Source organism: Columba livia, chromosome 9, assembly GCF_036013475.1.
Source record: "Columba livia isolate bColLiv1 breed racing homer chromosome 9, bColLiv1.pat.W.v2, whole genome shotgun sequence".
Lineage (NCBI taxonomy): Eukaryota > Metazoa > Chordata > Aves > Columbiformes > Columbidae > Columba > Columba livia.
Window position 1 is genome coordinate 25,895,518 of NC_088610.1, and position 11,973 is coordinate 25,907,490.

The following is an 11,973-nucleotide window of genomic DNA, read 5'->3' on the forward strand; positions in this document are numbered from 1 at the left end:
CTTCAGGAGAAAGGGAGAGGGGAACAGCTCTTTTCCTTTTCGTTTACTGCTATTGCCCTACCATTTCTGAGTCTTTAATCTCTAGGTTGAGAGATATGTCCTCAACCACAGTTTTGTGGAGTACAGTTCTGTGACTCCATGCATCAGCTAGAATATCAATCTTCAAGTTCAGTTCAGACTTAATATTTCCCTGGAATTCTCTGCACTGTACTAGTGGTCCTGATATGCTGGGTCAGGAAATACTCCCATCTATATAAATATGCTTACCAGACTGCATGGCATTATCTTGTAACATAACATCTTACAGCCATCCAGTGCAAAGAGATGCTCAACATCTAGATGACAGACAAGTGGGGAGCATCAAATTATTGATGTAGTGCTTCACTCTAGTTGCTCTAGAAAGCCATTATTCTCTGTGCACAAGCCAACACCAGGTTACTTGCAGTGTAGCAAAGTTAGTTCTTCCTTCAGGATTTATATTGGTTCCAAATTAAAAAGCCCAACATGGGATAGGTGCTATTTCACACGTTGAAAAGATAATATTACCTCAAAAGTCTATTTTGTCCATTAGTAGAATAGATGTTGTAGCTTCAAGACAGGAAAAAAAGTTGTCTTTCCCAAATAATCAGGTCAGCAGGTTCCAGTGTTAGTACAGAAGAACAGGAATGTTTCCTATGTGATCCAATAAAGCTAGAAAATATAGGGATATCGCTGGTAAGCTGTTGCCGTAAACTCTGAACTCTTTCAAGTGTCTCCTCTTCCAGAGAGAAATTTTTCACCTGTCAGTTCTTAAAAAACAAAAGATCTCAGTCATATTATCCATATTACAGTTAAACTCAGTACTATACTTTGAAATGCCTTAAATTTGACAAATTTAAGGTGACAAAGGAGAAGACACTGCACTTTCAGTTACTTGCCTCTTCTCCTGTACATCCAGTTCATAACTCTTAACTTTGTTGATGGAAAGGCCCAGGCAGCCATCAGTTCTTCCTTTTCCTGAAGACTGAAGTAAGCATCTCCCAGAGTGCTGTGAAGAAGAGCCAACATGGACCACTTCCTCTCTGGTGTTTGTCAGAAACACACCAAGGTGAAAGAACAAGAAAGAAGGCACAGCCTGGATTCCTGCTCATTTATTTTACCTCCTGTACTGGCAAGTGGCTACAGAAAGCAGAGAGATCAGGGATGCCACCAGAGCAAGATTGTGCGGTCATTTTGACTATGAAACTGTTGAGGAGAAAGGACAAAGCTGTCTATTCACCACTTTCCCCAACCAAACCAACTCATTGTGGTTTTTGAAGCAGGAATTTTGCCTCGAGTTTCTTTGCAGTCCTTACAGTCATTGACAAGTCTCACACGGGTACAAGATTCTCTGCAGATCAAAGATCAAACTGAAGGGTCAGCATGAAAAAATAATATATTACCTTCATGAAAGGATCTTGAAGAGCTCCTCAAAAGAAAATTAAACCCAAATATTATTTTATGTTCCTACTGTAGAAATGAGCCCTGCAGTCAACTGAATGCCAGCTCTTAACCAGCTGGGCAGAAAGCCAGAGGGGCAAGAGGGTGTCAGATGGAATTCAGGCCAGGCAGGCAGGAAACACCAAGAGGAAACACCAGCAGCAGCTGTAGAATCAAAAGAATGGGCAGAGGCTCTAAGACAAATAATAACAGGCAGAGCAGCAGCAGTAGCAGATGTCAGACTAATGCTTTCTGGAGGGGGATGGGGTGGCACTTGTGAAGAAAGGGGATTTAAAAAAAATTTAACCACTTTGCATTAATTATCCGAAAGGTGATTCTTCTCCCAAACCCTTTGAAACATTGTTATTTGGGATTAGTTTGTGAGGAAAGAGACTCAAGTGAGCACCCACTCGATACGTGCAGTGCGCAGGACAGGCACTGCTGCTGATCCTAGTTTCATGTATAATTTTGAGTTCACCCAGTGGCTTGTGGAGATGTTAAAAATAATTCTGGAAGTCAGTTTGCTAGAGGGATCCCTTATTTCTAGAGTGGTTTTACTGAGTGGTTGTCCTGACTTGCTTCAGGGTTCCATGAAGTGGAACTATCAGGATGAAGGAGGAAGTTTTGCTCTTCCAAAAGATGCTGCAATGCTGCAATTTAATGGATGAGTTGATGTATTTTCAGTCTCTGGATCACATCCATGAATTGATTGATTCACTGGGCAGTGAGAAGCAGCACTTGCAACACGGACACTGTCATGGTGATGTCTGTCACGGAGTTCTGTCATTCCTGAGAAACTTGTCCTCTTTCACACAACATAAGAGGCACTTTGCAGAGAGGATACTACACTCAATAATACTTATCTAATGCTATATTCAAGAGGTGGTAGACTAAAGAAGAGCTAATCAACTATTCTCAAACAGCATCAAAAGAGGAAGAGTCACTGCACAGCTTCCAACAGCTAATGAGATGAACAGATAAAGATTTCCCCTCTGAAAAGGGGTTATATCTCCAAAATCTATTTTCAGGAGTCAGTAAACACAGATGTAAGTAATCTTACTCACATACCCTACTTGCATCTCCAAAGAGCTCATAACAAGTTTTTCTCCCTCTGCGCTTTAAGTAGTGAGGCACAAAAAGAACAGTAAATAAAAAAATAGTAGGTCTTCACATTTATAAATAAATTATTGAAAAAAAACCCAGTAGAAGTCCACTACAGAGCTCCTCAAGAATCTGTACTATAGCTTGTAGTGTCTGATGTATTGATAAGTGACTTAGGAAATAAGGTAGAGAGTTTGATGAAGTTTCCTGATGACATATGGTTTTCAATAGAATAAAAACTAAAGCCAGCCTTACAGAATTACATGACAATATTATAATCTGTTACAAAATGGCATATTAAATGCAAGTTTTTGTAAGTGTGAGCTGATACACAAAGTAAAAATAGTCTTTAAAATAATCTTAATTTATACATACAGTGATGCACTCTGACTATTACTATACAATTGAGGTATTTTGAAATATGTGGTTCTACAAAAATATCATCTCAGGGACCAGCAACAGGCAAAATAGTAGGCAGAACATGATGAACTATTAGGAAAAGAGCAAGGAACATAACAAAAAACATTCCTATGTCACCATATACACCCACAGTACGCTCACATACTGAACACAACTTTGCTCGGCCCCCTCTCAGAAAGGACAAACTAGAGAAGGCACAATCATGGGCAGAAAGGATGATCAAAGATCTGTAGTACCTTTCACAAATGAAATCACAAAATAGACCAAGACTTTTCAGGCAGGAAAAATACACCATTGAGCAGGACATAATATGAAGCAAGTAAAACGGAGCAGCATGGGGAAGATGAACAAGGTGTGTCTTGGGTCCCCATACCAATGCTTGTCTTTCTCAAGCCCTTGTCAGTCTATTTGTCCTGCTACACCTGGCTTTAGTCCAGAATGACTAAGAGTTCAGCAACTTCTAAATTCAATTTTTTCCTTCCTTATGCCCTTCTTTGATCTTAATATTTCTGTACACATTCATGGTTTTAGTATAACTCTCCTTGCACACCCAGACTAAGCTGTTAACTGTTCTTTCTGATCTCCTTGTCCATCTGGACATTCGCCCTTTTCCCAGGAAACATGTGCTAACCTATGCTTTGCCTTCAAGCACAGCTCACCATCTTTCTGAATTTAACCCTAGCAAACAACTTCTCTGTGCTGCCTGAGTGTCAGGCAAGGCCCTTCTCCTCTGCTCCTGAAGCTCTAAGAATGGAAAGAACATCTCTAAAGGTGAAAGTGGCCCAAAGGGTTGGATATAATGCTGCACCTACATCTCTAGAAAGCATGTACAGTGTGAACAGTCTTCTCCTGGGAACATATTGAAACTTTGAGGGATGAAGACACCCTGAAGTCTGGTGACATCCACCTAAGTCTGGCATATACCATCACAAACAGCTCCAGCCACAGTTCCACATGCTGTGGCCCAGCAGAGGAAGCACTCACACTGTCCCTTCACAAAATGCTGTGTAGGGCTGGGGACTTCCTGCGAGGCAGTGAACCCTGTCACTGCTCTTCCTCTGCCTGCAACACCCTCCGTCTTGTACATCACCTGTCAGCAAGAGCATCCTGTATGAATGTGAGGGACAAGGGAATATCTAAGGGCCACGATCTAAGGGTCATGGTCTACACAGCCTGTACTCTTCCGCTGGCTTAGGAGGAAGAAAAGAATTCTTTCTCACACAGCTTGGGCCTTTTCCAGACCCATCTTTCAGAACAAACCATAAGCTCACATTAGCTTTTCTGAAAGGGTAAGCAGCCTCAGGTGGGAAATATAGTGGAGCAGACCACCACAGGCAACACATTCACTCATGCCAACCATTTCCTCTCCTCCACACATGTCAAACTGATACATTGTCTAATAGAGAGGGCCAGCAAACATTTGGTTGACATGAGAATCAGAAGGTTTTAGCCCACAATGTTATGTGTTTTAACATTTGTTGCATGTGTTTAAGTACACCAAAGCTGTCGGTGCAACAAGCCATCTTGATTCATCCCCCACAATCTTTTTTTCTTTCCATCAGATGTGATTAGTTATATAGGTGCCCAAGATCTGTCTCCTTTGCTGAATTTGTCAGATATGTGACTAAATGCTCCGTCCTGGTAGTATTTGGCAAGTTGATTTCAACTTAATATTTTATTAACCATTTCTAGCATTCAAATAGGACAGAAGAGCCAGGATTAAGACCTCTGGAATTTGGTTATTGGTTGCATGTCAGAGGAGCATAAAAGCTCCAAGTACTTAAATGAGCCAGTTGATACTAACTGACAGCCTTCACTGAATCAATGATACCAATTTAGTGTTCCCTTAATATTTGTTGGATATTTACACCTAAAATAGCAGCAAGGAAAAAAAAAAAGAATTCTGAGAAACTACGTAAAATTGCAGGCTACATTTTTTTCCTAATAATTACCTATAATTTAAAATTGAATTAATTAAAGATGGAAATATAGTGCACACTGTATGTAGGATTTTTATTTCTTATGCATCTTACTTCAAATGTGAAGATAGGAGCGCACAATAGTTAGCTTCTTGAAGCATAAAATTTCAAATCAGAGTATTTTTTAACATCACCTTTTATATAACTTTATTTTACACACAGTCTCTTCAGACCATGTAAACCAAGTAAATCCAGTGCCTTTCAAACATTCTTTCACTTTCAGTGTGCACAGATTTGCATTTATTAGCACTGAGCCTGTTTATTTCTGCATTGTCCATCTATCTGGTTTAGATAGTTACGTGTGGGTTACCTGCTGTATTTCCTGGCTTGACTTTTTTTTTTCACATACAATCAACCTCCAAACATCATTTTTTCCTAAAATTTAACTAAATTAATAGAGATTTGCTGCCTACTTGTGTTACCACTCATATAGAATCAGATTTCCTCCAGATTGCCAATGACACTGCTGTTAACTATACATACATATACTACTTCTTTCTTTTTGAAAAAGTGTTGATAATGATTCACATAATTATTGATGCATATTAATATTACTGACAGAATGCTAAATCAGGTATTCATGTCAATTTAAGGACATTCCCAGATGTTAATCTGAAATCTACGTTGTTAATTATATACTTAAGATACCTTAAGACTAGTATGAATTAAGCTTTCCTGAACATCCTACTAGTCACTGATCTTGCTAGAGTTAACATAGCCATACTTCTTATAATAATGTAATCCCAGAGTTCTCTGTGTTGCTTAATTCATGTATTATGCCTTGTTCAGTTTTCATGAGTGACTACCATGGACCAGTTTTGGCTGGTATACTGTAAAGACAGAACTACAGAGAACATTTTGCACAGCATAGTGATTTGTAGTGCAACTAATTTACTATTGTAACATAACCTCAAAGGAAGTAAAATTAGGTTAATCTCACAATTTACAGCTTTTCTTCCTCCCAAGATTTTTGTATTTGTAACAATTTAAACTTGAATATTGGTGTTTTAATGGAATGTGTTCAAACACATGAGCATCCACAACACCCTTTATCACTGACAGATAGTGAGGCACCTGACCCACAAAGAAGTCCATGTAACCCTGCTACATAAAGAGTTCAGTTTTCTACAGAAGCATGAAGCGATATCAGTAAAATCCAGCGGGCAAAAGGTATGTATCAAATCTTGAGGAGTCTTAACCTGTCTAAATTCATACAGCTAAGCAGAACTAATGTGTGAAGTATCTCATCTATAAATTGCAAGCAACTACTTCCTTCCTTTTGAGAGGCATTGTATAGCCTCATTTAATGTACATGAGGTCAATTTGAGGTAGACTATAGGCAGTTAGAAGAAATAAGAACATGGTACAGGACCTTCTGATCCTCAACCATACACCTGTTAATGACTCAGACACTGAAGTAAAAAAGAAATTAAGCATTCAGCTTCCCAGATAATCCTCCCTCTCCGCTCAGGAGAGAAAACCAATCATTCTGGCACTAGTATTGATGAAACACTCCCAGCACTCTTCAGTTTTTTTGAGAATTACCTCACAGAGCATGAACTGAATATAAAGCATCCTTTTTACAGGGACTGTCATGATCTGCAACTGCCAAAACAACCTTATTCTCAAGAGCCAAGAGCACAGACTTACTGTTGAGTTGTGTTTTTATTTAATTTTATTTTTTAATAGATGTCATGGGGGAGAATGAGAGGAAGGAGGAGGAAAAAGGTTGCTCTCCCTTTAAGACCTAGTTCAAGTCCAGGTGGCTGGACTGAAGCATCTAGCACAGCTGTGCTCCCAGAGTGAGAAAGATTCTGTGCGTCCAAGACTGACCCGAATCTCTGGTTTCAAGCGAGTGCTGAGTTTTTATCTTATGTTACTCCAGTGAGATGAAAGCAGCACATTGATAATGCTCTTGTCTGTTTGTATGTAGGATTAACAATACGAAATACTTTCAATTCTACTTTGTAGAAACAGCAAATATTGCACTTTTTAAAAGATGATGTCTGTGGGGGAAAGCAGTTTTGATAAGAGAGGAAAGCAATCCATCTGTGCAGGGATTTGAGCAGGCGGAGGCCTAGAGAGCTCAGTTTTAAATACAGACGTGCGACGCAGCATCCTGCCCGGGGCTGGGAGGCCAGAGACAGTACTAGAGCCCAGAACCAGCTACCTTCTTCCACTCTTCTTTATTGACAAATACCAAGAACTGCCAAAAGGCTTCCCTGACTCTCATTTCTTAGAATTTCTCAGATGAGAACTTATTTCAAGGCAGCGACTCTATTAGAGATACCCTGAATGACTTTTTGTAATTTTTTTTAACCTCCATTTCCTGTATAGTATGCAATTACTAGAAGGGTGGAAACTTCTGAACTCCCTAGGAGAGTTTGCTATGTCTCTCATTTCAGCTTAATAAAATATAATCTGAATTGCAGCATCTGTAAGACAGTTGTTCCTTATCCAGCTGTTCTAACTCAGGTTATTCACAGGATGAGAAAGAAAAGAGATTTGCAAAAGGGATACTGAATTTATTTGATAAGAATAACATTGCTAGATCTTGAATATTTTAGGACATTTCCCCTTGTCAGAGTAGTGGAATTAGAAGAAATCGCCGCTATTGTGCTCACCCAGTTTGTCTTTTTTAGACTGTCTGCATTTTTTGTGGGTCCAATAGTTTAAAGAGTGAAATACTAGAGGTGTCTTCTGGCTAACAGCTTCAGCAAAAGGGAAGTGAAACCTTGTTGATTCCCTCTGAATGTAGAGCCATACAGTGAAATTTATCTGTTAAGTCTCACTCATAAAATAAAATTAAAAAAAAAAATCCATTTAAGATCTTAAAAAACCCCCACAAATGCTAAGGGACCAACCCCATCATGATGGATTTCCACAAGACTATGTTCAATCACGTGAGATTTTCACAGGTGTTATTAGAATAAGTGTAAAACTAAACTTTGAGTAATCAAAGAGTACAAAGGAGTAATCAAACTCTGCTTCAGCAAAACATTCCTTCTGTTCAACATTTGCTTTTCAAATGCTTTTTGGTAAACCATATAGATTTATATAACATGATAGATACAAGGGAGTCACATATTTGTACACCTGGAGTGATGTGAAAATCAGTTACTAGGAAATAGCTTCTCATTGCTGACTATTCAATTTTCAGCTAATCCAGATTTAAGACAATACATTCACGAAACATACAGTATTTACATATTTTATCTATATTTACTTAGATTTTTAGCCTTTGCAACTCTCTGAATTTCACAGCTATAGATGCAACCTGTGCATTAAATATGCTCCTACAACATGCCACAGTAAGGTCTATTTTCCTTCTATTACAGACTGACACAAGTGCATTAGTCCCCAAGCAGCATTTGCACTCAGGAAATGTCTCTCAGCTGCACAGGGTAAAAGGAAGGTCTTCAGGCAACGTAGAAATGGCTGTGGATTACAAGACAGGGACTCCTTTATTTCCTCCTGTACACTTCCTAAAGGCATTTGCTGACAAGGAATTTGCAAATCTTGTCTTGTTAACGACTGTAATGCTCCTCGGTATTACTCAGATATGATCATCTGTGTACCTGTCCAAATACAGCTTAACAACTGCCAGTCTGTGGAGCTGAGAGTTTCCCTCCCCGTCTTTTCACCAGTGATCAAATAACAAAGTTTGCCTGCAGTAACCTTCTCCCCAGTATCCTTGCAGATGTTGCCCGCCCCCTCCTCCCGAAGGTTGTCCTGGAGAGAACATGTAGTTCCAGGGTGACTCATACCCACACGCTATCCTTTACTCATTCAAATAGTTTCATTAAAGGCACTGGACCACAATAGATAATCCTTCATTTCATTGCGAGCCTGTTTCAGTGTGAACATCCTAGAGAAGAGAACAAAGACCAGGACAGGCAGCCTCCATGGACAAAGGACAGAACTCAGCTGGGATACTTGTGAGGAAGGCAGAGCATGTTTGGTCACATCACCCCTTATTTCTTCATCACAGAACTAGTGCAAATGTCTACAACCCTCTCCTCCCCAGCAATGTTGATGTTTGCTGTTTTGCTTATTTAACATATCAGTTCTTTAAGGAAAAAAAAAGTGAAACTGCACATACCTGCCCCAGTTCACTCCTTTCTTTGAGAAAGCAGGTAAGTGCACAGAACACTGGGAGCTCTCCGGCTGACTGTATGGGACTTTAAAGGCCATGAAACATGGATGGGATTTATTACCAAATGATACCCTATATTTTAGCTCATTTTAAAAATATTTTGAAATGAGGGGCTTTACTTTGCATCCTTCAGTTATCTGAGAAGTACAACATACATGGTCCTATTTCTAAGAGGATTCTGCAAAACCACAGAATGTAAAGGCCACTAAGTCTGTAAAGAGACTTGAGGAAACAGTCAGCAACCATTGAAACTCCTGTGGGCCAAAAGCTGGTTAAGAAATGTCAGACATTTCTTAAGGAAGAAGAAGAAGACTAGATAGTATGATGGCAAGTCTGGTAAAAGAAGGAGTTAGGTGAGTACTCAAAGAGCTGTTCTGGGCAGGGAACACCACTGTCATGCTGGGAAGAGAGGTCCCATGTCTCCCACACAAAGGACGAAATCCACAAAGCTAATAGTGATTCTCAATGCTGTGAAACAGTTCACTTGAAGTCAACACATCAAACTTGTGTGGGTTTGTTTTGTTTTGTTTTATTCCAGAAGGCTCTTTGTCTCAGGGATCCTGTAAGAGTCACACTGATCTAGCCAAGAGAAGGAAGCACAGGATGCCCAGCCCTGCAAGTAGGAGCTTCTTACAATGATGATCTTATACATGAAACAACAGTCAATATTTGAGGAAATTATCCGATAACTCCGAAACAAAGCAGAAAAATGAAATGGGTGATTTGCTGAGAATTTTGCTCCTGCAAATACCCAGAGTGCTGCAAGATTCACAGCCACCCACAACAGGTCAGACCTAAAAATATTCCTTTCTCAAAATAAACCTGCCCTACCACTGCTGATGATGCTGGCTCCTGTCTCCCACTTTTGGATTTACAGTCAGAGCTGCAAGAGCTTATTTTTCCTGTTTGGTTGTTTTTAGACAGCCGGATGCAGTGTTTGAAGACATGTGAAAACTAAAGTAGCATGACAATTCTTTTCTAACCCCAGAAGTGTTAATTCCCTAGTAAACTTGTTTGATTAGCCAAGGAAACCCAGAGGACATGCTGACTTTGTCTTGTTTCCCCTCCCCCAATTGCATTTTTACAAAACTCCAGTGGAGTCTTAACCAAAACAACGTGCTGATAGGAGAAGCTGTCTGCATTCCTCTTTTGCAATTCACCTTACACTCTACATGTTACTTGAAGATAAGCTCTTCTAGATGCCAAAAAAACTCCAGCAAGAGGTGAAGGCTTCTTTGCAATTGGTAGAGCGCTGCACAATTTTGTCAAGTTATTCATTACATTCCTGTTCGTAGATCCCCACCCGTAGTGTAATCCCTGCAGTCACTCCTCTTCCAAGTGACCCCAGCAATACTTACGGATGGGAATAGCCCATTTCAAACCTGACTATAAGATAATCAAAATTAGATGCTGATTTAGCTTTACTTTTACACTCATCCCTCTTTATGGAAAGCAGCAGCCCATTAATTTGACACCTGAGACAGGCTTGCTTCTCTTCCCTGACAGGGGGCTTTATTCATTGCCAGGGAAGTATCCTCACAGTCTGAGATCTTTGGAGTGGGAAAGGGAGGAGAAATAATGCTTCTATTAGTATTATTTCAGCTTTGCTCTAGAGAGTTGCTCTCCATAAATAGCAGGTAAATAATTTCAAGAATAGTAGAAGAAGAATGCTTTCTCCTGAACACATTTATAGGTGCACACACAACAAATAGAGAATAACTGCAAAAGAAGCACACAGATGCACTGGAATTTGCGTTACCAAATAGGTGTTAAGCAGCAACAAATGCTGTAAAAACCTAAGGTATGACAAGCAGAGCTGACAATGGAGGAAACTGGTGTTTTCTGACACAATTCAACCTTCCCTTTTAGCATACATATTTTATGATTTTTTTTTCCACAGAAAGCAAGTTCCCATCATCTCAGAGCTGGTTCTGTAGCAAAGCACAATTTGGCTTCCAGAAACGGTGTCAGCTGGAAGCCTTCAGCTCAGGACTAACGAAAAAGAAGAAATCCATGAATCTCAGAACAAAGTCTGGAATAGGAGAAGGAATAACATACAACCCTAAAGCAACTCTTTGGTATCTCCAAAAGAAGGTCCCTTGGTGCCTGTGTGAAGACAGAAAATGCAAGATTACTTACACCCTTTTTGAAATTCTAAGCTTGGGCATTATTGTAAACTTTTTCAGGGGAAGGGTGAGAACACATTCATATAGTGACTTGGACAGTAGGATCCCGAGCCTATTCTGGAGCTTATTGCAATGTTATTAATAAGTATCACTAGTGGAATTAACGGCTCATCTCTCAAGTGTTCCTCTGACCTGAGAAAGAGAGGTCTCATGCTTCACATTTAGAAATGGTAATTAGCAAAAAAAGGGCCTTGAGGGAGAAGATAAAGATGAGGTGAAAATATCAGCCAATGAACACATTGTAAAGAAGTTATGTGGATAAAACTGCTTGTAGAATGCAAGTGTTTTAAATAAAATAGAATAAAATTCCACTGTTTCTATCTCTTTTCAATGAATGCCTGTAACTGACACATAATGCAGATCACAACACTTCCAAAGGAGCCATCTGATTCTGAATTCTGACATAAATAACTAGTTGGTTATCTATGAAAGACCAGAGTCATTCACTAATATTCAAGTCATGCAAATCTTCCAGCACATGGAAATGAAAAAGATACCCCCAAATTAAATTTGATGTTAATGCTCTTCAAGCCCAGAGTACTATTTCTTCTGCATACTTCACACCAACATGAATTCATAAAATCAGAGGCAGTTAAAGGCTGGAAAGAGTTTTGTCACCAAAACAAAACCACTTCTGCAGTGGAATCCAAAAGCTGTTAAGGAAACAAAGTAA

At 39.5% G+C, this 11,973-nt stretch overlaps 1 long non-coding RNA gene across 1 annotated transcript in view; it reads left to right on the plus strand.

Annotated features, from left to right (window-relative positions):
- Positions 1-11,609, plus strand: part of LOC110360586 (uncharacterized) — a 41,006-nt gene extending 29,397 nt beyond the window's left edge. The window contains exon 3 of the long non-coding RNA XR_002416553.2: positions 11,015-11,609. This is a non-coding gene — a long non-coding RNA (uncharacterized LOC110360586). The remainder of the gene's footprint in view (positions 1-11,014) is intronic.
- The last annotated feature ends 364 nt before the right edge of the window (positions 11,610-11,973 follow it).